General features: G+C 43.0%; 1 protein-coding gene across 3 annotated transcripts in view; it reads left to right on the top strand.

Moving 5' to 3' along the window:
• Window positions 1–24165, top strand: part of Trak1 (trafficking kinesin protein 1) — a 173179-nt gene continuing 149014 nt past the window's right edge. For 2 of the 3 annotated variants that reach the window (XM_048795510.1, XM_048795506.1), the window contains exon 1: window positions 7–155. The gene's annotated coding sequence lies outside the window, so the exon portion shown is untranslated. Of the gene's footprint in view, window positions 156–24165 lie in introns of all 3 variants that reach the window. The other variant, XM_048795507.1, reaches the window with a different exon arrangement.

Below are 24165 nucleotides of genomic sequence, written 5' to 3'. Positions count from 1 at the left end.
GGCTGCAGCGGAGGGGACCGGAGCCGCCGGGCGGCCGGGCCGGACCGAACACCACGCGGAGGCAGCGGCTGGGAGAGCCCGGCGCTGGGATAGCCCGCTTCAGAGGCCCCGGGACCTTGTCTGCTTCGGGGCCGCGTTCCGGGCGCTTCTTGTGGGTAAGCCCGGGGTCTGGAGACCGGTGCTTCAGGCGCATCTAGCGCGGGGTGGGGAAGGACGCGGGTGTTCCGAAAGTGGCGGCGGGAGAGGCTGGGCCCGGGCCCCTGCGGGTACGACCCTTTGAATTGGCCGCACCTGTCGAAGGTCCTTGGGGGCCCAAAAAGGTACCCCTAGGGTATCGTGTCGTCCACGACGCGTGGCCTGGATTCCGGACGCTGGCACTCTCGAGGTGACAGTGAGGCGACCTTCAAAGAGCCCAGGGCTGAGCCAGGCCAGAGCGCGGCAGCACCCCGATTCCACTCAGAAGCGTAACTTAATGCAAATTACATCTGAACATGTCAGGGACCAGACATATGGCCTTATAGGGTCCCCCTAGATATCCTGAGAACTAACAAGTTCACTTTGTCACTTTTTTGACCCGAGTTTTAAAATTCTTTCTAACCTCCAAGGTCAGCCTTTTGCAGGTGAAAACAGATTTAGTGAAATGAATTGTTTATTTTTATTTTTTGGTAAAGTTGTGTTTAGGGAAGCTTTCAAAGTTAGGCAACCAGGAACTGGATGACCTATCCCTTAAACCTTCCTGTTTGAGAACACTGTCGCTGCACTTGCTCAGACGCAAATTAGCGTCCACTTTGAGAGCCTGCAAAAGATGAGTGTTTAGGCCTCTGATTTTTATTTTTTTTTGATGTGTTTCACCAGAACTTTGTTTGCTTCAGTGGAATGTGTAAACCTTATCAATACTGCCTGAAGAGTGTAGCCAGGACTGGTACCCTTTTCTGCAGGGTCTTCTGGTGGTCTGGGGGTGAGTCTGAGCAGACACTATAAGGAAACAAAGTAGTTCCAGTATTCTTTCTGATTTCCAACCACCAGAGCAGCAAGAGGGAGATGGCCAGACTGCATGCACTGGCTGATCAGCCCTGCTGTGGGTCTGCAGGGGAGAGGATTTCCCAAGACAGGGAGCTTAACTAGGAGGTTTTCGGAGAGGTAGACCTAGGGTGACAGATGGCTGTTTCCCTCTTAGGTCATGTTTTAGTGCTCTTTGATCTCTGACTCCAGCTTTATCACAGAGGAGCCCAGACAAGTGTAGAGCCCCTGGGGAGCTGAGTTGGCTCTGGGTGATGCTGAGCTGGGTTAGAAAGCCCAAGTCTGGGTGCAGGGGGTTTGGCAAGAGCTGAGTTTCAGCTTGGCCCCAGCACCAGAGTTGTTTCCTGTTTGATGCTCCAGGGACCTGTGGGATTCAGTTTCCCATGGAGAGCTCAGCTCTCCATGGAGGGTGTCTCCATCCTGGCTCTTGCTTTTGCTCCTCACTCCGGTGAGTTAAGGACACTGGCCTTGGAGTGGGATTCAAATTCTAGCTCCTTGATCTTGCTGTCCTTACTGGGTATGTGATATTGGGCCCTAACTTAATATCTCTAGCTCTGCTCTTTACCCTTCTGGACTGCCCCTTCCTTACTAGCCCCATGTTCTTCCCTCAACCCCCAACAAACCAAATTGAAGTGTTGTAAGGATTAAGGAGACAGTGTTTTAAATCAAAGTATCCATAAAAATTTGACTGAATGACCTGGGAGGGTTTTTGAGTCTCATTCTGACTGGACTATGTGACTTAATAATCTTCTCTGAGTACCAGTAGGTATAATAAAGCAGGTGTTAGAGTAATTATTACCTTTTTTTCTTTTTAGGTTTTTTTTTTTTTTGTGTGTGTGTGTGTCAAATCAGATAACGTAAGAGGGCTTTGAAAATAATAGAGCATCATTCACATTGAAAGGAGATCTAAACTTTCAGTTTCCAAATAACTGCCCCGCATGGTTTGCCATCTAACGCTGCCTTTGTTCCTGTCATTGCATTTGGAGGCCCTGCCCCTGGCTTTGCATGCAGTAGGCCTCTGTGATTATTTGATCATTCCTGGATTAGCCATCTGGGCTCCCCATCTTCATGGGGACTTCATGCTCCCAAGGTGAAGCATGAATCTTGGGTTCCTCTGCTTCATCCACTGTGGATGACATAATTGTTCTGTTGCCTCATAAAGCGCACGAGAGAGCTGGGGAGAGTGAGCAGGCAGGTGGCCACTTTTCTTCTGTAGGGCTCACATGAGGAAGGCATTGGGTGGGGAACAGTTTACTTAAACTCACTGCAGGTTGCACATACTCACTCATGCCTTTTGTGCACACTGCATTTTAACACTAGATGGTTGGGAGGTTTGATAAACTTGAAGTTAATGTCATAATGATCAGTCTCTTCAATAGATGATTCTGTGACCCTTGTGTTAGAAAATGGAAACTGGGTATTCATTTATATCCAGTATGCACTGTGACTTTTGTGAGGGAAGACAAAATCATGCTTCTTTTTAAAGATGGAGATGGTAGGGGGAACTGTCTTCATATGAAGAGACATGTGGGTTCTTAGACTTTATAGTCTTAGATTAGTGTCTGTCACACATAGATACACTGTCAACGGGCTCCTTCTCCTTTTCTCCTTCTTTCTGAACAATGATCCCTATTCTGACCTGCCTTCTTATTAGGTGTATCCAAATGGAGGCCACTTTCAGTATTGAAAAGTTCAAAATCTTAGTGAACAGACCGTACGTAATAGCATGTATATACATCTGGATGTCTCTGAGGTATGATGTGCAGCTTCTTAAAGAAAGGCTTTTGTTTTATAAAGGGCTGCGTGGCATTATTCATTGGGAAGCCCTGCTCCTTATGTGATTGTTAGTGTACCTGAGTGGAAGAGAGTGAAAGGGAGGGGGACTCTTAAATCCTTGTTTAGGTTCTGGTTTAGCATTCTAGGAAGGACTGCTCCCACCCTCAACCTGTTTGGTGATCAGAGTTTTTCTAAGAAGCAATGGACATCCATTTGATAAAGACTGACAAATGGCAGTGACTTCTCAGGTGGCCACTAACATCCTTGGGAGAGTTCTTGGTCTCAGGGTGTGAGGCTGTGAAATGGATTATGTTGATGTTTCTTGAATTTGTCCCTATTACCTTCAGGGCAATGGAAACCTGAAAAGGGAATTTTGAGAGCTTAGCCTGGGGTTTCTAACACTTTTCAGTGTTAACTGAATAGTTCCTTTGAAGAATAGAATGAAGGCTTCTTATTCATTCATTCATTCATTCATTCATTTATTTATTGAGACAGGGTCTTATTATGTTGCTCAGGGGCTCCTCCTGCCTCAGCCTCCTGAGTGCTGGGACTAAGGTATATACTACCATCATACCCAGCTTGGATATATCTTGTTTTAATATGAAAATATTTTACTGTCAGAGTCAAAAAGCACTTGAAGATGCACCTTGTCTTCTTGAGGTCCTGAGAGAGCCCCTCAGCTTGAGTATGTGCACCCTAGTTTGGGAATCCTGGAGCTCAATTTCTAGGGTCTCTTCTAGTTCCAGAATGTATTAGGACATTCAAAAGCAGAAGGCAATCTACTCAGAGGAATTGGATTTTGTACAAATATCTGAAAAGGATGCTCCAACATTGAGGGGAAATAGGTCTAGTAGTAAATTTAAAAACTGCCAGAATATAAATTGCCTGGATTTCAATGTTAAGTAAGATTATGCTAGGGGTATTCAGGGGACTTTAGAATCTTTCTTTAGAAAAAAATTATTTGAAAATAACCATGAAAACGTGGATTAAATGGTTTGACATTTTCAGAATAGCATCTCTTTAGCTTACCTTTCAAAGCACTTCATTCTTATTGCATTCCTTAATGACTAGACTTCTTTACTAGATAGCTGCTTATGTTGATTAAAAAATGCCACTGTCTCCTGACTTATGTTCACACAGATTAGCAGTTAGGAAATCCTACATTGAGTTACAATGCCACAGGCTTATTTGTGTCTCTTAAAATGGATATTAGCTAGGGATATGGGATTTTATTTTTTCTTTCTTTCTTCTTTCTCTGGGTTTTGAGAGAAAAAGCACGAATACATATGGAGAACTGTAGATTTTTAGAAGTTCTCCACTGGTTCTTTTGGTGGTTTGGTAAAAATCAATCAGTCCTTGCCAGTGGTTCTTTAATGTCAACAACACACACTATGAGTCTGAATTTTTCAATGGTAACTTAAGTTTTGCAAAAAAAAAACTAGAATAGATATGACCTTGTGTAGACTTGCCTCCTTTTATTGTGGGTCATTATCAAATAATTTCTCATTTTGAATGTGACCAAAGATAAAATGTCTCCCTAGAATGTAGGAGACATCACCTGTCTTATGGAATCATGAATTTGGACCTTGAGGAGCAAGTGAGCAATAAATGTAGAAACCATCCTTGAATTTGAGGACCACTGGGAAACTTTTGGGGAGTGGGGAGGACAATTTCCTTTGATCTCCAGGAGCATCGACTGAGGATCTGTGTGATGAATGACCACAAGACAGCTAATCTGTTTGTGCCAAAACTTCATGGTGGAATCAAGTGTCTGTGTTCTGGGGAGAACAGCAGTGGAAGACTACAGTATTTATGGGGTGGGGGGGGGTACCTTGACCTTTGCTGTTTCTGCATGACTTTTGGTTCCCTTTGTCCTGGGTCAAGCTGATTGCAGCTACTCAAAGCAGGGATAGTGGGCCAGCTGCAACAGCATGACCTGGAAACTTCTTAGGCCTGCAGAATCTCAGGCCCCCACACCTGCTAAATCTGAGTCTACACTTTAAACGTGTCCTCAGGTGGGATGCTTCTTTGTGTGTACAGAGATGCGTTCTTTTCAAAGCCACTTTGCAGATGTTGGGAAGAGCAAGTGGCAGCACACACATGCTCCCTTTCCTGCTTGAGAGAGCTGGTTCTGGGTGTTTCATTCAGCCTCCTGTCCTGCAATGAAAGGAAAGGGATTAGGGCTTCTTAGAAAAGATTGCTGAACCCATTCTCTCCCCATCCCCTCTCCTTTAATTCTGTGCAGTGAACTGTAAAGTGGGAGGATCTAAGAGGGAAGGGATACGCTGTCATTCAGTCGGGAGGAAAACAGTCTCCACCATCAGCTGTACACCCTCCCCTCCCTCAACACACACCCAAAACTTTGGGTGATATTTTTAAGTTAGTGAAAATATGTCAGAGCAGGAATAGACATTTTCTAGTAGTAGATGCACCCACCCACCCACTCTTTGTTGAGCAGATCTGAAGTGCTGGGTCATTCACCCTAATTTCGAGAGATCACAAGCGCAGAATGACAGAACAGGAACTAGGTAGAGAATAAATAGATCTGAGCCCAGCACATGTCTCCCATCCTGTCTTCCCAGCAGGTACAGAGCTCTCAGCCCCCTCTGTATTCCCCACACTGTGCAGATGGAAGAAGTAACCAGTTTCTGTTAAATTCTTCTTTTCTTGCCCCAGGGGTGCCCAAGTCCCCCAGTCTGAGAGATAACAGAATATCCCTAATGCAGTGTCTATTATTCCATTTTTTTTTTAAAAAAAAAACCTGATAAAACATATACATATCAGTATTGACCATTTTAACCACTTTTAAGTGTACAGTTTGGGTAGCCTTAGGTCCATCTACATTGTGTGCAGTCATGACCACCCTCCATCTCTAGAACCTTCAGTTTTCCCCAACCAAAACTCTGTATGCATTAAACACTAACTCTCCCCATTTCTGCAGGCCAGCCCCTGGCAACCACCATCCTGTTTTCAGTCTCTGTGAACTTGACTGTGTTGGGTACCTCATGTAAGTGGAATTGTATAGTATGGCCTTCTGTGTCTGACTTATTTCACCTAACAATGTCCCTAAGGCTCTTTCATGTTGTAACATGTGTCTGAATTTCCTTATTTATTTATTTGGTTGTAGATGGACATAATATCTTTATTTTTTGTTGTTGTTGTTTGTTTTTTATGTGGTGCTGGGGACCAAACCCAGGGCCTCATGCGTGCGAGGCAAGCGCTCTACCACTGAACTACAACCCCAGCTCCCGAATTTTTTTTTAATATTTATTTTTTAGATGTAATAGGACACATTACCTTCATTTTATTTCTTTGTTTTTATGTGGTGCTGAGGATCGAACCCAGGGCCTCGCACATGCTAGGCAAGCACTCTACCGCTGAACCACAACCCCAGCCCCTGAATTTTCTTTTTAAGACTGAATAATATTCCATTGTGATTATATACCATATTTTGTTTATCATTTCATCCACTGAGGGACAGACACTTGGGTTTCTTCCATCTTTTGGCCACTGTAAATAATGCTGCTATGCATGTTGGTTTACAGAGATCTATTTGAATCCCTTTCTTTCACTTCTGGCCATTTACCCAGAATGTGAATTGCTGGATAATATGATAATTCTATGTTTAATATTTGGAGGAATTGCTGTGCTGTTTTCACCAATGGTTGTTATCATTTCACATTCCCACCAGCAGTGCACAAAGATTTCAGTTTCTTCACATCCTTACTAACACTTACACTCTGTGTGTGTGTGTGTGTGTGTGTGTGTGTGTGTGTATGTGTAATAATATCCATCCTAATGGGTGTGAGATGGTTATTTCTTTTGAAATATAACCACTTTTCTCCCTTCATCCTGGTATTTTCCCAGCACCAGTCATAGTCTGCCTTGCTTTGAGCTGGGGGAAATTCCTGAAAAGCAATGGGATATTAGGAGTCCTTGCTTTGACTCATGCTCCTTCTGATTACTGTTAAACTCTTGGGGCAGCACATTTAATTTATGTTAATAATTAAGTGCAGAGGGATGTGAATAAATATGATTCCTAGAAGCTGCAAGTGTTTGAGGTCTTTCCCTCCATTCTTTGCCCTCATGTTTTATAGTTTAAATTGAAGTCAGTTGATGGATTAAAGAGGAAAGAAAGGTAACTCAGTAAACCAGTATATTGATTTTTTTTTTCTTTTTTTGGTGCTGGGGATTGAACCCAGGGCTGTGTGCAGGGTAGGCAATAGCTTTACCACTGAGCTACATCTCCAGCCACATTTCATGATTCTGAATATAGAATTCTTACAGTAACTTTGATTAGCCTGTTGGACTTTGAATTTGAGTTGGTGATTTGGTATCTCAGAGATTTGGAAATACAGTGAGAATATCAAGGGCCATTTTTTTTTTTTTTTTAATCAAGTGAAAGGTCTAAAGATGTGGGCCTTATCTGCACTGCAGAAATTCAATCCTGAGAAGAAAATGGGAGGTTTACTTAAACTAAAGGGACAGGAAGATTCTTGTCATGTTACAAAGTTAGAAATTGTGCCAAGGGATGTAAAAACACCAAGTAAACAAACAAAAAACCAAACCTGTGATTGAGGACACACTATAGTGATTTGGAGGGAGGGTGGGAAGAGGAAAAGGAACAATTTGCTGTATGTATGACTCACCAGTTTGGTCTGTGAGTGACATAGCTGGAGTCAGACTTTCTGAGACAGCTGGTTTACTGGCTTTCAGGATAGAGGAGAAAAAATAAAAAAGTGTCCCTCAGGCAGAGGGTATATCATTTCAACTTTTGCATTCAGAATATATTTTAAATAAAATGCTGAGTATTATGGGTATGGTTCTGGGCTGTAGCTTTGTTTTCATTCATTAGTTAAAAGATAAAAAACTTCAGATTTAACAGTCTGGATGAAGTGCAGCACACCATCCATATATATGAAGCGTGTTTCTTTTTTCCCCCTTGAAGATTGCTGCTTAGATGTGTTAACCCAGCAAACCCCTGACCAAAACAAACAAACAATAACAACAACAAACAAATCCTGTTTCTATTTGCCATTCTGGGTATTGAACCCAAGGCCTTACGCATGCTAGACAAGCACTGTACCCTGAGTTACATCCCAACCCCCAAACTCCTCTTTCTGCAGTTCCTGAATCATTGGCTGGTATGTTTACCTCATATAGTTATTAAGAAGATTACATGAATTAATACACGTGACCAGCTCCAGCAAGCATGTTGTGTTACCTATTATTATTGTTGTTAGTGGGCTCCTTCTGATCCATTCATCCACACATAATTTTGGAGCATCACTGTGCGCCATGCCCTGGGGGAGTGTGCTGGCCTTTACCTTTGTAGTACTAACCAGAAAAGCCCCTGTGGCCTAAGGCATTGTGTGACTTATGGTTTTTGCTCACTGGATGACTAATTTCCCTGCCTTGGATCTCAGAAGAAAGGGTTAACTTTGCAGTGGTCCCAAGGCATTAGAAAATTCCCTTTGTACTTGATATTTGGACACAAATCTCAAGACATTCCAAAGATCTCTTGTGGGAAAAAAATGTAGTTTGTTATTATATATTTGAGAAAACAGCTCTCTGTTTGAGAAAAACAAGCAGAATGTTTTTATTATTACAACAGTGGGTAAAAGGCGTGAAAAAGCAAATCATTGGGCAATAGATGTGTTTATTCTGTACTTGGAAGATAGGAAAGTAGTTTATATAAAAAGAAAACAGATTACTTTAGGACAAGAGGAATGTTTTAACCACTATTGAATGTTACCTGGTCTCCTGATGTTAGAAATGATAGAAAGGAATAAAGACAATTATAAATATTTCTGGGACTTAGGTTATCTTATGATCAATTCTTCATGGTATACTGAATTCTCTGTTTGTTAGGAGGCAGCATGGCAGAGATCATCAGCAAATTTGAGAATTTCCCTCACAAACTCAGAAGCTGCATCCACATTTGGTCACTAGGGTAGAAAAGGGATAAAGTTTGCAGAGTTCCCAAGGGAAGGCCCATGGCAGGTTTGGGTGGCATTAGGAGAGGTGTCTGGCTTCACCTTGGGAACATGTCCCAGGTCAGTGTATGGTAGGTGCTTGGCCTCCTTTACCTCCTCTGTGACTGAGCCCTGCCATAGAAACTCTGGCTGTACTCAAGGTGACAGGGTGGTGACTTCAATTGGGAGAGTTAGTGATAGTGTGGATGGAAGGAAGTGGGTGTGTTTGAGTGGCACTGAGGAGAAAAGCTGAGGCTCCGTTGCTGAGGGGGCGGTGGAATGAGGGAGGGGCAGAGCCAAGGGTGAGACTGAGGTTTCTGAGTCAGACTGCAGTAACTCAGTTGTACTGGTGCAAGGACCCAGAGGGCACTGTTTAAAATGTGCCATGAGGTGCTCCTGAGATTTCCAAGTGGAGATGTTCAGGGTAGTGGGACATTTGAGACTGACACTGGGAACAGAGATCCAAGTTTGAGGTGAGGGATTGGGGACCATACTGTGGACACTGTAATGATGTCACAGTAGAAAAACTTAGAGGAGGGAGCAAAGTCTGGGACTAGATCAGAAATGCTGGGGGTGGAGGTGGGGGTTGGGTGGGGGCAGGGGTGGGACAGTTCTCTTGGCAACAGGTTGCTGGAGGCCTAGTGAGATAAAGGCTAACATGTCCTTTGAGTTTGTTTATATGTAGTAGGTGTGCAAAAATTTGTGGTTGTATCACTTGGTTTTCCATTGTTCAGAAGAGATGTTGGCTTAGCCATTTTATAGCAACCTATTGAATATAGGAGTTCTCGTGGTGTTCGTAACATTTTGCAAGTTTCCTTGCCAACACATCTATGCTGTCTCTCACAGATATTTATATTTTATGGATTCTTGAAATTAGCCCTGAATAGAGAGTTTACTGTACCTTTTTGTGATTTTTTTTTTTAATATGACTTACTTGAGGTTTTATAGTTTGTATTCTTGGATCATGGTAAAATTAGAGAAATTGTAATTTGCTTGTTTGAGCAAGGAGACCTCTGCAGTCCCCATGAGAATGGATAAAACAAGAAATTTGACAACACCAAGTGCTGGGAAGGGTGTGGACCAACTACAAGCGTCACACACCACGTACAAAGAATAGCCACTTGGAAATCTGTTAATATTTATTACAGTTGAACATACGTATGCCTTTTGACCCAAAGATTTACTGACTTCTCCTGGTCAAATAGTCAACAGAAACAAGCAATTATATACCTAGTTCATAGCAACTTTACTCACAGTAGTCCCCAACTGGAAACAACCCAAATGGCATCAATGGGTGACTCTATAAACAAATTGTGATGTAATCATATACTGTTGTATTCCTCAGCAGTGAAAAGGAGAGAAGCACTAATGCATGCAATAAATGGATGAATGTTGCAGACAGAATGTTAAGCAAAAGACACCATAAACAGAAGTACTCACATATGACTTTGGAAACAGGCAAAACTTTCCTATGGTGATGGAGGCTGGAAGTGTGGTTATGTAAAAAGTGCATCCACAGTATAAGATGTATATGTTAAATAAAAATTAATGGGGTTCATTCAGTGTGTAAGAAAATGGAAGGGTCTAACTGATTTGTCAACTATCAGATAGTAATGCAAAAGGATGTAAAATATTTCTTCCATGGAATTTCACTATTCTCTGACTTGTGTTTTCCATACTGCTTACCCCTTAAAGGCATTTAGAACACACACACACCCTGGTAGATGGTCTTGGAGGCAGCTGTTGTTCAGTCTTTGGGGTAGTTAATGAAGCCTGGGTATTGTCCGTCTGTCTTCGGTCTGCCCAAGGATGTATTGTTTTTATTGTGGGCCAGGGCTTTGACTAGGGTGAAGCTATTGAAGGCACTTACCTAGGATACAAAATTTAAGAGAGGGTGTCATAAACTCAGTAATTAAATATTTTTTTTTTTTTTTTTTGTGTGTGTGTGGTATTGGGGATCAAATTGAGGGCCTTGCTGATGGTAAACATGCTCAACCACTGAGCTACACCCCCAGCCTCAGATAAGTAATATTTTAATACAATACTTAAAAAACCCCCAAGTGCTAACAAAATCTATAATAAACAAAATATAAAAATTAAAAGACAGGATCAGTATTTATGTATTTTCCTTTTGCCTCAGGCACCCAACAGGGTTCGGCAGAGGCCTGAAGATGAAGCTGGGGGAATCTCTGAGGCTTGACCTGGATGTGAGACCTAAAAAGAGGGAAAAGAAGGTTGGAAGGACAGAGACTGAAGTTGTGATTGATTATGTTGAGGCCTTTCAGGGTTTTATGAATGCAAACAGCTGTGTGGTGTCTTGCAGAGGGACCTTCTCAGTGTACTAAACATTCAAGAGAATGACCTATACGAAGTATTTATGGTAGCTCTTAAATAGTGGAATCATTGTCTTTGAATTTTCACAAGTTTTGTAGTTTTCATAGCTGATGTTATAAATCAAAACCTGGAACTGTTAAGGTTTACATAACTCATTTAGGTAACTTATTATTATGGTATTAACAAGGAGTAAAACACCGTCTTTCAGTATGTAACAGTGTTTAGCAGTAGGGAAGGTTAATGATTGCTCACTTCTAACTCTCGTGTGATTTTTTATTGCATAATTACCTGCAGGCAGGAATGGAATTTAGTAATTTGTTAACCTTAGTACTGCATGCCTACAAACCCATCCATGCTATTGCATGTCACCAAGTGTGGGTTTTGAAGTATGGCCACCTTTGTCTTTTTCTGGTGAATAAGCCTCATGTTTCATATCCACTTGGCCCTTCCTGGCAGTCAGGATGTGTTGCTGGACCAAGAGTGAGAGATCCCAGGTTTCTCAGCTCCTCTTCCAATTGCTATGGAGACAGCCAGCATCAGTGCCAATTGGAGTCTCCCTTTGGCACTTCCAGCTCGGCTTCCCCTTAGAGGCTGAAATTCTTCCCCGTTCTGTGCTTAGGTGCAGTTTCTTAAAATGATAGCGGGCCTTTAAAAGTGTACTGTGAGGGCTGGGGATGTGGCTCAAGTGGTAGCGCGCTTGCCTGGCATGCATGCGGTTCGATCCTCAGCGCCACATACAAACAAAGATGTTGTGTCCTCCAAAAAAAAACCTAAAAAATAAATAAATATTAAAATTCTCTCTCTCTCTCTCTCTCTCTTAAAAAAAAAAGTGTACTGTGATAGGAATTTGTTTCAAGACTTGCACAAGTGAGGGTTAAAACTTCCCAGCCCTGTGAACCACTTCTTTGTTGACCTCCCGCCTTCTTCCCTATTCTCCTGCGCTGCCTTTCCTCCTAGCAACACTTCTCAGATCTGAAAGGCTCTGAAAGGCTCCCGGGTCTCAGACTTGCCTCCCCAGACCTGGAGTTCCCTGTGCTTCTGGAGGGGGCCATACCCTGGCAACAGGGCGCACTGGGGACACTGGCTCACTGGCCTCTCCTTGTATTGTGGAAAGGGTTTTCATTAGGAGCTCTATTTCTTTAATAGATCAAGGGTTGTTCAGATCTTCTATTTCTAGTTGTTAGTTTTGGTAAGTAGTATATCTCAAGGACTTTGTCCCTGTCATCAGGGTTGAATTAATTGGTATAACTACTCTTCTTTTATTTCCTGTAAGATCTGTAGTGATGTCCCCACCTTTGATTTCTGATATTTGCCTTTCTTGTTAAGGAGATGCCTATTCAGAGGAACTGCTGAATCTGAGTAACTCAGCCCAGGAAAGCGGGTGGGAGTGGTTTCTGGAAGGAAAGAATGGAGGCCCTGGGGGAAATAAAGCCAGGCTGGGGAGGGCAGGCGGAAGGCGGGACTTTCCCCGGGTACCTCCTTTCTCTGGAGGAGCTGCCAAGGAAGGAGCAGTCACGTGGGCGGTGAGCTCATGCAGCAGAGGACACCAGCTGTGCTATTATTAGGGCTCTTAAAGTCAGCAGCAGATGTTATTAGGCGGAGTTCCAGGCTTGTTCACTTCCCACATATGGCATAATACAGTACATGGAACAAGAGGGGCTCTAACACCAGCTTCTCCATGATATAGATCACTATTCTTTCCCCAGGAACTTTCCCTTCCTCTCTCTGTGCTTTTTTCCTTGTGTCTCTCCTATCCCTGTGTTTATTAAACTCCCTGCTGTTTTTTCACTTTCTCCCTCACTCTGTGTTTTCTCTTTCTTCCTCTATCCTGGGCTCTGACTGGTTTTTCTCTCCTCTCTTCCTTTTCTTTCTTTCTCCCCTCAGCCCCTCTTTCTCTGTCCTCCCCACTTCTTCCTCTATTTTACTGTGTTCTCACTCTTATCTGTGGATCCACCTTCTACTTCCTCCTTTTCTCCTTTAAGGGCATTTTCATTTAACCCCATGTGGAACTAGAGTGGGACATAGTGGGACAGGAAGAAAGTTGGCCCATCTTAGATTAAAAGAGAATCTTGACCTTTTCATAAAAAGTGTTAGGAGTGTAGGTAAGTGAGGGTGGCATGCACGGTGATCTTTTTGACAAGGACCTGTTTGAATTGTACAAGCAGTGGCAGCTGTCCTGTAGGACCACTTTAACCTGAACAGACTGGTGAGCCAGCCTGGGTCACACATGATTTTCGCACACCCATTTGTGTGTTGTTAGTTGACCCATCACCTCTCCTGCTGCCGTTGCCCTGGTTCTTATTGATCAGCTTTATCAGAAAGTTTCCATGTGGCCTCACCCTCTCTCCCCCCTTTTAGAGTAACCACATGTCTCAGAATCACAAGGTAGAATCAATGTCAAACTGATATAAATTATTGCTCTGGAGGACTATATTTCTACAGCAAATGGACTGTTCGGTGAGATTACCTCAGTGTATACTCTAAAGCTCAGAATGCTGGCAGCTTTAGTATGGAAAGTTTCCTACTTTTTATTTTGAAATGCAGATGTTTTGATGTTAATTTTCTAACTATGACAAAATTACCTGATCATATTTATATTTCAAAAATAATGAAATAATATATGCATACATTAGGGGTATTTCTTATTCTAAGTGGCAACTTTCAGAAGCACCTTTTAAGAAAACTTTCTATAATCTGGGCATTTTTTCTTTAAAATAAAGTTAAATATTTCTTTTGGAAAAATACTTTTGGATTTAAAACATTGCTCAGTTTTAAAAAAAGATTGGGAAAACAACAACAACAACAACAAGCCAAAAATTTAACACTGTAAGGTCAGAATGAGAAGAGAGATCCTGAACTGGGCAACTGAATTCAAGAGTTCCTCTCTCCTACTTCAAGAACAGCCCTTTACTTCTTGGCTTTGTCTGGAGAAGGGGGATCATAAAGGAGGAGGCCTTTTCTTGCATCAGCAGCCACTCCTGCTTGTACAGACTAGTGGATGTGGGCGCCAGAGCTCCCAGCTTCCCCGGGCAGCACGGTTACCTGCGGTATCCAGGTGTATTTGCTGAGTGGTTTCTGCTTATTCCAAAAAACATGTGATCCTGACCTCATAGATCATCAGCTGATAAGAACCATCTTTGGTTGGAGTCAGGGGTTTCCTGGCAAAATGGGTCGATGAATGATTGCTTAGTATATGTGGAGTGGCTTTCCTGGGCCGGTCATTACAATGGAACATTGACCACAGATGTGACAGACACACGGGTGAGTAACCAGTGTAGGCTGTGGTCCCAGGTAGTGACTAGGGGAGAGGACAGAGTGGTGGCAGCAAGGCATCTCTGTGGAGGTTTTGGGACAACAGAGACTGAATAGAGGGGAATGAGCCATGGGAAAATATGGAGGCCTGGCTTCCCAGGCAGAGCAAACAGCAAGAAGACCAGTGCTGGCTGGAGGGTATGGAACTTCAGGAGAAAAGATGTGAGGGAGGCCCTGAGATGATCAGGGTATTTACATCCTATTAGCCTGCCAGGCCTGGTAGGAGTTTAGATTTTAATCTCTGTGTAATGAAGCTGCTGGTGATGCTGAGCAAGGGGAATTCCATCCATGATTGACTTTTTTTTGGGGGGGAGGTTACTGGGAATTGAATTCTGGGGGTGCTCTACCACGGAGCTATAGCACAGGCCCTTTTTAAATTTTGAGAGAGGATCTCCAAAAGTTGCTTACACTGGCCTCGAACTTGCAATCCTCCTTCCTCAGCTTCCCGAGTCCTTGAGATTATAGGTATGCACCACCATGCCTGGCCAATTGATTGACTTAAAAATGATTCCATGTGGATCTGTGCCAGGTGAGGCAAGGCAGGAGTGAAGTCTGAGAAGGGGAGTGGTGGTAGCTCAGTGGAAGGGTCTGATATACCCTTGGGGTGGAGGCTCAGGACAGCTGCACATGAGAAGTCCTTGTAGGGAGAGCCTTGCCTGAGACCCTAGATCTTATAGACATTCTCGATGGATTTTGTAGAATTAGAGCACATTTGCACAATTTAAAAATGCTGGTGTTAATAGTCATACGTAATTGTTTTTTGTTCAGGCAGTTACCAGGGACTGCTTGGGGTCCAGTTGTATCAAAGAAGCAAGTGGAGGCATCTTTATCTCCAGGGAGAGTCAGAGGGTGCTCAGAATTGAGAATGTTATTTTCTTTTGTAGCTGAGAGATTACTTTGCAGAAGTAAGATGGTAAATCTCAGACTTCGCCTCAAATCAGTGAGCCCAAGGTAATCATCAAACAGAGTGTAAAGAGCAAAAGGGCCATGTGCTTCAGAGCCTAGTATCAGTGACAATTGATTATAGTTAACCTCAGCTATGAAAATTATCAAACTTGAAAGTTTTCTGAGGATTCTTTGACCCTTGTGTATGCTATGAAATTTGCCAAGTCTCTGTCTGAGTACAGTGACCCATTTGAAACGTACTGCTTTTTAATTTCTGTTGTAAATTAGAGCATGGTTGCCTGAGGTGTGTTTCCAATTTCCTCATGACTTGGGTTATAGCAGCTTCTCTCATAAGGCTCAGGGACCAGGGAGATTATAAAAAGATTAAACAGCTCATCTGAGGCTCATCATTATCACCTTTGCTTACCTCAGTGATCTGAGATTAGTTCCCTCCCTGCAATGCTGCTGGCCTTGAGGACCAGGGGGGTGGCGGGGTGGAAGAGAGAAAATCCTCACTCACTCTTACTTTTGAGCAGTGAGTGGGGTTCCAGCTGCTCCCCCTGCAGGAGTATTTCCCAAGTTCTCTCCTGAGGTGTGTGCTGATGCTTCAAGGGGAATGTGGCCCAGGTTGTCCGTAAAGACTCTGGAGGGGCTGGAGTTGTAGCTCAGTGGTAGAGCGCTTGTGAGGCACTGGGTTTGGTCCTCAGCACCACATAAAAATAAATAAATGAAATAAAGGTATTATGTCATCTACAACTAAAAAAATATATTTAAAAAAAACAAAACAAAACCTGGAGCTTGCAGTTCTCTTGAGTCTGAAGTATTTGAGGACAAAAGCAAGCTGCTTCCTGGTCCAGTATGGTAAGAATAATTGGCACGAGAGCTGGGCTCAATTTTAGGATTGCAGTGAGTAGGGTGTGTCTGATGATTCTGAATGTATTGTTGCTTCCAAGGCAGGGGCTGCAGGTTCTGTGCAGAGCTCAGGGGTTGCCCATTGCCCCCTTGCTATTGATGGTCCTGGAAATGTCCCCAAGTATGATGTGAAGCTCCAATATTTTTTAAAAATATAATTTTAGGGCTGGGATTGTGGCTCAGCAGTAGGGTGCTCACTTAGCATGTGCAAGGCCCTGGGTTCGATCCTCAGCACCACATAAAAATAAATAAATAAATAAAGGTATTGTGTCCAACTATGACTAAAAAAATAAATATTTTTAAAAAATGTATAATTTTATTTTTAATTGGCACATAGTAATTGTACACATTTACATGTCACATGGGGCACAGCGTGACACTTTAATACGTGTATACAATGTGTAATAATCGGATCAGAGTAATTGGCATTTTATCATTTCTGACATTTATTCTTTCTTTGTGTTGGGAATATTCAAAATCCTCTCTACTAGCTATTTTGAGATATTAAATTAATTTTCACCATAATTATTCCTGATGTTCTAGAGATTCTTAGGAGTTATTCTTTCTATTCAGCTGCTCCCTGTCCTGTTAAACCAACCTCTCTTCATCCCTGTTGCCCTACATTCTTCCCAGGCTCTGATGACCACTCTCTATTCTTTTCTTATTTGGAAGCTCTGAGATTTGCTCAAATACACCCAGAGTGCGTCAACCTGGAAAAAACTTCTTCCCACATCTCTAACTCTTCTAGGCCTTTCCATTGTATCTTATTTACATCCAAGTAAATAAATGCCAAATTATTAAAATCAAATGGATGCTGATAACCTCCTTGGCTTGTTTTGTCCTATCTTTTTTGTCCCAAGACCATGGCACTACTTTTTAACACCCTAAAGTGTGGTAGCTGCTGGTCTCCATAGAATGAAACTCCATTGTCTCTGGAATTAAAACACTGGCTGCTTTGTTTGGAAATGTGGGAAGGAAGGGATTTTTCCTGTTGCGTTATGATCAAGTCAGCCCTTTTAGAAATATAAATTCTGCATTGGAGTTTCCTTAAAAGCTGATATTTTGATGTGTTTGTTCTGGTCTTATTAGCGCATCGCACTCTGGGTGTTTGTTAATGGGCTCTGGGTAATTACTGCAGCCTCCATTGCAGGGAGCACGGCATCAGGGAGGACAGCCGGCTCATTACTCAGCAGCTGGCGGCCCCTGACCCCTCCTCCTTGGAAATACTGTGAGGCGCAATTAGAGAGGTCTTGCATGGGGATAAGTGATTGCTGGGGCATAAATAATGCAATCTACCCTGTCTGTCTGTGAATGTGGTGGGGCAGAGCAGCATTACTATTTGGAAGTCTGAATCACGAATTCTGGATCCATCATGTTTAGACTCTGTGATCCTGGGAAAATTCTTAGCCAGCAAGCCTCAGTTTTCCCTTCTATAGAAGAAGCCTGTGTATCCTGCTTGTGGGGACTAGATAAGTTAATAAACATCTTGCTTGTTGGCAGCACATTGCATGCATTCAGTGAAGGGGAACTTTGAGTGCATTCCTTTGGAGGGTGACATTTTGTTATTTTGTGTTTTTCATCCTCCCTTTGAACCCAGACTCTCAGCCTCTGTCCCTGGAGACTGGAGCATTCTGGCCTAAGATCATTCTCCCCTGACCACCTGCTACATCACACTGGGTTCTGATGACTCACCCAGCATCTTGACCACAGGCTCTCCAGTAGTGTCCTCTCCACCCTGCTTCACCCACTGCCTGAGGCATATCCTGGACTATGTCATCTCCTGGAGTTGCCTGTTCCACCTCTGAAGTCTAATTGCCATGCTGTCTGAATTCCACTCCTTCCAGCCTTCTGCACACATTCCTCGCCCCATCCAAGCTCCTGGCTTCTCCCCCTCCACCCTGTCCTTTCATCATCAAGCACCCATTGTCCTTCCTTTGTGAACTTGACAGAACTTTGCCCCTGCTTTCTAAGAGCAGCTGGAGAAATCACACTGTCACCTTTCACCTAGCATGGTGACCCCATAAACCAATAAAGCTAGGTCACAGGCTTTGCCCAGGAGTGCTCTTGTGTTTGCTTAGGCTTCTCTTCAGGCCTTTGAGCATGATGACTGATCTAGACTTCCCATGTCTTTCTGAAACACTGGACCCCAACTGGGTGCAAGTGCTGTCCTGTTGGCCTGCCTCCCTCTAAGCAAAGGAGGGACACTCTTTCTGAGGCTGGTTTGTGTCACCCAGTTGGATTTGTGTCCCTACTGAGGATCAGCATTGGTTGTCTCTGTCTCTTCAGCCTCTCCGACCTATGGAATCCATGTCCTGTAATATGCTCAGTTCTCTGCCATCTCTCTAGACTTCCTGCAACTCCCCCCCCCCGCCCCCAGCCATAGCACTTTCCAGTCTCACCAAAATGTCCTCTGCCTTCTCATCCTGGCCCTGTTGCCATCAGACCCCTGAGCCCATTACTCCAGCACCAGCAACATGGTGAATCTGGTATTAAGTCAATGATACACCTTCCATTCTGGCCTTCTTGACCTCTGACAGCAATGATCTGCATTACCTTCATTCTTTCCTCCTTGAAACTCTTCTCTTGACTTCTGGGTGTCCTCACATTCCTAGTTTTCCTTCTGCTTCAACCACCTGGCTTGGTTTCCTTGCGGACTTCAGGCTGTTCTGCCCTCTTGCAGTCTTTTCTTTTTTGGGGGAGGCTGTGGGATACTTGGTATTGAACTCAGGATATTGCCCACTGAGCCACATCCCCAGCCCTTTTTTGTATTTAATTTAGAGACAGGGTCGCACTGAGTTGCTTAGTGCCTCGATGAATTGCTGAGGCTGGCTTTGAATTTCAGATCCTCCTGCCTCTGTCTCCTGAGCCACAGGCGTACCCTCTACGCCCAGCCTCTTGCAGACTTTGAATGTTGGTGCCCTTCAAGTGGGTCCTGGTATTTGCTTGGCAGACTGCCCCTGGTGATCTAACAGAGCTATGTCTTGGTTGCCACCACTACCCAGATCTTGGTTCAGACCTGTCTCTGAGCTCTGGACCCATTCACTCACCTGCCTCCTTGTGCTAGTCAGCTTTCTATTACTTTAATAAAATACCTGAGATCATAAATTTAAAAAGAGGAAAGGTTTATTGTGGCTCACAGTTTTGGAGGTTCCAGTCCTCTGTCAGTTCGCCTATTGCTTTTGGACCCAAGATGAGGCAGTATATTATGGTGGGTGTGCATGTCAGAGGAAGCTCTCACCTCATGGACAGAAGCAAAATAGTGGAACAATGGGACAGGGTCCCATAATTCCCTCTGAGGGCATGCTCTCAGTGACCTAAGATCTCTCATTAGTTCCCTTCTCTTAAAGTTTCACTATCTCCTAATAACTCCAGGGGCTGAGGACCACGCCTTTAACATGTGGAGCATTCCAGACCCAAACCACAGCACTGCCCTTTGTACCCTTTCATTGTAGGATGCATAGGCACTGCCAGCTCACCACCACCATTGCTACCTGCTCCTTTGACCTCCTCCTCCAAAGAAAAGGGTCTGTCTGTGAGCCCAGCCACATGGAGGGTGCCATTGACCTCAGCTGCTCAGGCAGGAACTGGGACCTCTTCTTAATGCTCCTTTCTCCTTCTCCCTGATCTCCCTCTTGAGCTGGGTTGCTGTAGTATTTTCTCTATTCTGCTGCTAAGATGACCTTTCTAAAGAGCAAAACTGAATCCCATCACTCCCCGGCTTAAAACCAGTTCAGGAGCTCCCCATGGGGTCAAAGTGGCTACTGCCTCTCCTCCCCTTGCTAAAGCCATTTACAACCTTTTAAATTTTCTAACTGGGTCATGCTCTCTCCCTCTCCTCCAGGGCTTTGCTTCCACTGTTGCCTCTGCTCATAGAATCTGCCCCTCTGATCCTTCTCTACACAGATTTCTCTGGCATCCCCAGCTGGCTCTGATGGCCCAGCTAATTCCTACTCACCCTTTAGTTCTGACCTGAAGTTGGCCAGGGAAGCCTTCCCTGACCCCAGGTGACCCATTTGTATCTGCAATTTTCACAGTGGCCTGACTGCTATTTTTGTCTGTGGCCCCTTGAAGGCAGAGAGCATCTGTAAAAGACTTCATTGGGGCAGTAAGGGACAGGCAGATGGCCTGGCAACCTGGCATTTGGCACTTGACTCCAAGGACCATTCTTGCTTATGTTTTATGGGGCAGAAGTTGAGATCATTCTTCTCAACAGATTTTAGGTTCCACAAGGGGAGGGATTTTTGTTGGATTCATTTTCTGCTGTGTTCTTAGCACACGTAGTGCCTCACAGGAGTACCTGCATATACTAGGTGCTCAGTAAATATTTTGTCAAATGCCTAAAGAGCAAAAGAGAAGTTTTCAATTTTCACTGAGTCAATTTTCATAATAATGCTCAGAGCTTGGCCTCAGGACTCTCTAATGTAAGGTACTCTGTTCCTCTGCTGGGGTGGATGGAAAGGTGGGGGAAGGACATGGCAGCTGGCACACTGGAGGGGATTTTCTGCAGCTTCTCTCTGCTCATTCCTCACTCATTTGTGAATCTTTTAAAATCACAAGTTATAATCACCAGAATTCCTGGGTCATGAGATAGCCTTGGCTGCTGACTCCTGTCACAGCTGGGGAAATCTGCCCCTTTCTAGTCCTAAGAATTAAAGGCTACCCAGGCCTGACTGCATACATCAGAATGCCTTTTAGCTTTCCAGGGAGTTTATACAACTTTGGATTTAATCTGGCCCAGTGTGGAAGACAGCACTGTGGGACCATGGAACAGAAACATGCTCTTACTATGGCATGATATAAATGGAGGCTGCTTTTGTAATTTTAGGATTCAAGTAACAATTAGGTAATGTTCTTACTGCTCATTTTTTGGACAAATACTTATGTTGTACCAATTTTGTCTATTTTCTCCAATGAAATTTTTTTTTTTTTAAATAGTCCTGGGGATCAAGCCCAGGGCCTTGCACAGGCTGGGTGAGTGCTTTACCACTGAGCTAAGTCACCAGCGCTTTCTATTTTATTCAGAGATAGGATCTTGTTAAGTTGCCCAGGTGGAACTCAAACTTGGAATTCTCCTGCCTTGGCCTCCCAGGTCACTTGGATTATAGTGTGCACCACCAGCCTGGCTCTAATGATTGTATTCCTTGGTTTATGAGTTTCATTTTCAGCTTTCTCCTTAAGTGGAACAGAAGCTGCTGGAGGTCAAGGCCTCATCTGTGATGTTTTTTGCAGGTGCTTAGCACCTAACAGTGTCTGGTATAGTGTTTTTATTGAACGAAAGGCTGGCAGAATGCTGGGGACAGTGAACAGATGCAGCCCCTGCATCATGGGGTTTGCAGTCTGATTGAGGAGACAGACATGAATGCAGTTTCACAAATGTATGTAAAGTTGTAACTGCAGTACAGAGATTCTGTAACTGAGGCCACTTGTGCTCAGAGGACTGATGAAGGAACTCTGGCTTAGTCAGTGCTTTATTATTGAGCTGTAAGAATTCTTTATGTTTTTAATTTTTTTTTTTTTTAGTTGTAGATGGACAACAATTCCTTTGTTTTTATTTATTTATTTTTATGTGGTGCTAAGGACTGAACCCAGTGAGTGCCTCAGGCATGCTAGGCAAGCAGTCTACCCCCAACCACAACTTTATGTATTCTTGATACAAGTCATTTATCAGACATATGATTTGCATATATTTTCTATGGCCATCTTTTCACTTTTTTGATGGTATCATTTTAAAATGTGATGAAGTTATCTCTTGTACTTTTGGTGCCATATTTAAGAAATCATGGCCTACCTTAGGGTCATGAAGATCTATTCCTGTGTGTTCTTCTAAGAGTTTTGTAGTTTCTGCTCTTAACATTTAGGTCTATGATCCATTCGAGGTAATTTTTAAAAAAAATACATTTATTTATTTATTTTATGTGGTGCTGAGGATCGAATCCAGGCCTCGCACGTGTTAGGCAAGTGCTCTACCGCAGAGCTACAGCCCCAGTCCTCAAGTTAATTTTTGTAAGGTCTCTAGAGTCTGACTTCTCTTTTGCAGGAGGTTATCTGATTTATCCTTGCACCATTTGTTAAAAAGTCCATTCTTTATGCATTGAATTGCCTGGTTGAAAACCAAAATAACTATGAGAAATATTTTTGGGCCCTCACCTCTGTTTCATTGATCTGTCTTTCTTTATGCTGGTACCATACTATCTTGATTACTATGGCTGTGTTTTAAGTTTTGAAACTGGGCAGTGTGAATTCACCAACTTGGCTATTATATTTGTTTTGTTATTATATTATATCCCTTATATTTCCATTTGAATTTTAAGACTGATTAACTTTTATAAAAAATAAAGCATCTGGGATTTTTGATAGGAGTTGTGTTGATTGTGTAGATAAATTTCAGGAATATTGACATCTTAACAATATTAATGAACATGAGATATCTTCCCATTGCTTTAGACACTCATTTCTTTTTGCAGTGTTTGTAGATTTTGGTGTACAAGTGTTGTACTTTTTTGATTGCATTTATACCTAAGTATTTTTATTCTTTTTGGATAATTATAAATGGAATAGTTTCCTTCATTCTATTTGTGGACTGTGTATTGCTAGTATAGAAACACAACTGACTTTGGTATATTGATTTTGTATCCTGTGACTTTACTGAACTTGTGTATTCTAATAGTTTTAATTTAGGTTTTTTTTTTTTTTTTTGGTGAGTTCCTTAGGATTTTCTACATATGATATCATGTATTTGTGAATAGAGGTGACTTTACTTCTTCCTTTTTGATGTGAGTGGCTTTCTTTCTTTTTCTGCCTCATTGCTCTGGCCAGAACCTCTACTATGATGTTGAATAGACGTGGCAAGAGTGGGTGGATATTTTTGTCTTGTTCCTGATCACAGGGGCAGAACATCCAGTGATTTACTGTTGAGTTTGATGTGGTCTGTGAGGTTGTCATAGACCCTCTGTATTAGGTTAAGAAAGTTTTCTTCTACTTCTGAGTTGTTGGATGTTTTATTCTAAAAGGATGCTGAATTTTGTCAAATGCTTTTTCTATATGTATTGAGGTGGGCATACATTTTTTTTCTTTTATTTCACTAATATGGTATAATTAATATCATCATTCATTCATTGTTTGTATGTTACTTTTTCTAGGACTTTCATTATGTGAAAATAGTTTTTCTGTTCAGTCAAATACAGAGTTCTGAGTAGAAGTTGCTTCTGCTTGCAAATTGTCATTTATTTTCCAAAAGAAAATGAACCCATAAGAAGGATTGTTTCACAGTTTGTGGTCCAGAGACATCACAGGAATATAGTTCTTAATATGGTTGGTGAGTGGGCAGTTCCCCTGTCTAGGGCTGGCCATCTATTGTTGTCACTGCTGTGATTACTATCTCTAAGTAGTCCCTGACTTGTCTGAAAATAGTGCTAATCATACTGGATTCCTTCTCTCATCTGTTAAAGAGAAAGATCATGGCTGCTTCTTATCAGAGGACACTGGCCTCCTTCAAAATACATTGGAAACCGGGTGCAGTGGTACATACCTGTAATCCCAGCTACTGGGAAGGCAGAGCCTGAGGGTCACAAGTTTGAGGACTGTCTAGAAAAGTAAAAAGGCTGGGGATATAGCTCAGTGGTAGAGTGCCCCTGGATTTAATCCCCAGTTTAAAAAAAAAAAAGCAAAAACATTGGTGGGATCATTTCATGGAATTTGATCCTGGAAACTCTGACTTTGACAGGTCTTTGTAATCTTTTCTCCCCTTTTGGGGTAAGGATGAGAAGAACTGCAGCCATCTCCAGACTGAGCTCAGGTATCACTGGAGCAGTCATTGCAAGACACTCAGCTGTCCCAGTCTCAGTTTGTCTTTTTCCCTCTTTCCTCTCCCATTCCCCTTCTTTTATCCACCCCCCTCCTCCTTCCCCTCACCCCCAGTCTTCTCCCCCATCCCTTTTCTTCCCCTCCCCTC

Source organism: Marmota marmota, unplaced genomic scaffold, assembly GCF_001458135.2.
Source record: "Marmota marmota marmota unplaced genomic scaffold, marMar, whole genome shotgun sequence".
Taxonomy (NCBI): Eukaryota; Metazoa; Chordata; class Mammalia; order Rodentia; family Sciuridae; genus Marmota; species Marmota marmota.
Note: the sequence above shows the minus strand (reverse complement) of the source record. Positions and strands in the feature narration are given on the sequence as shown.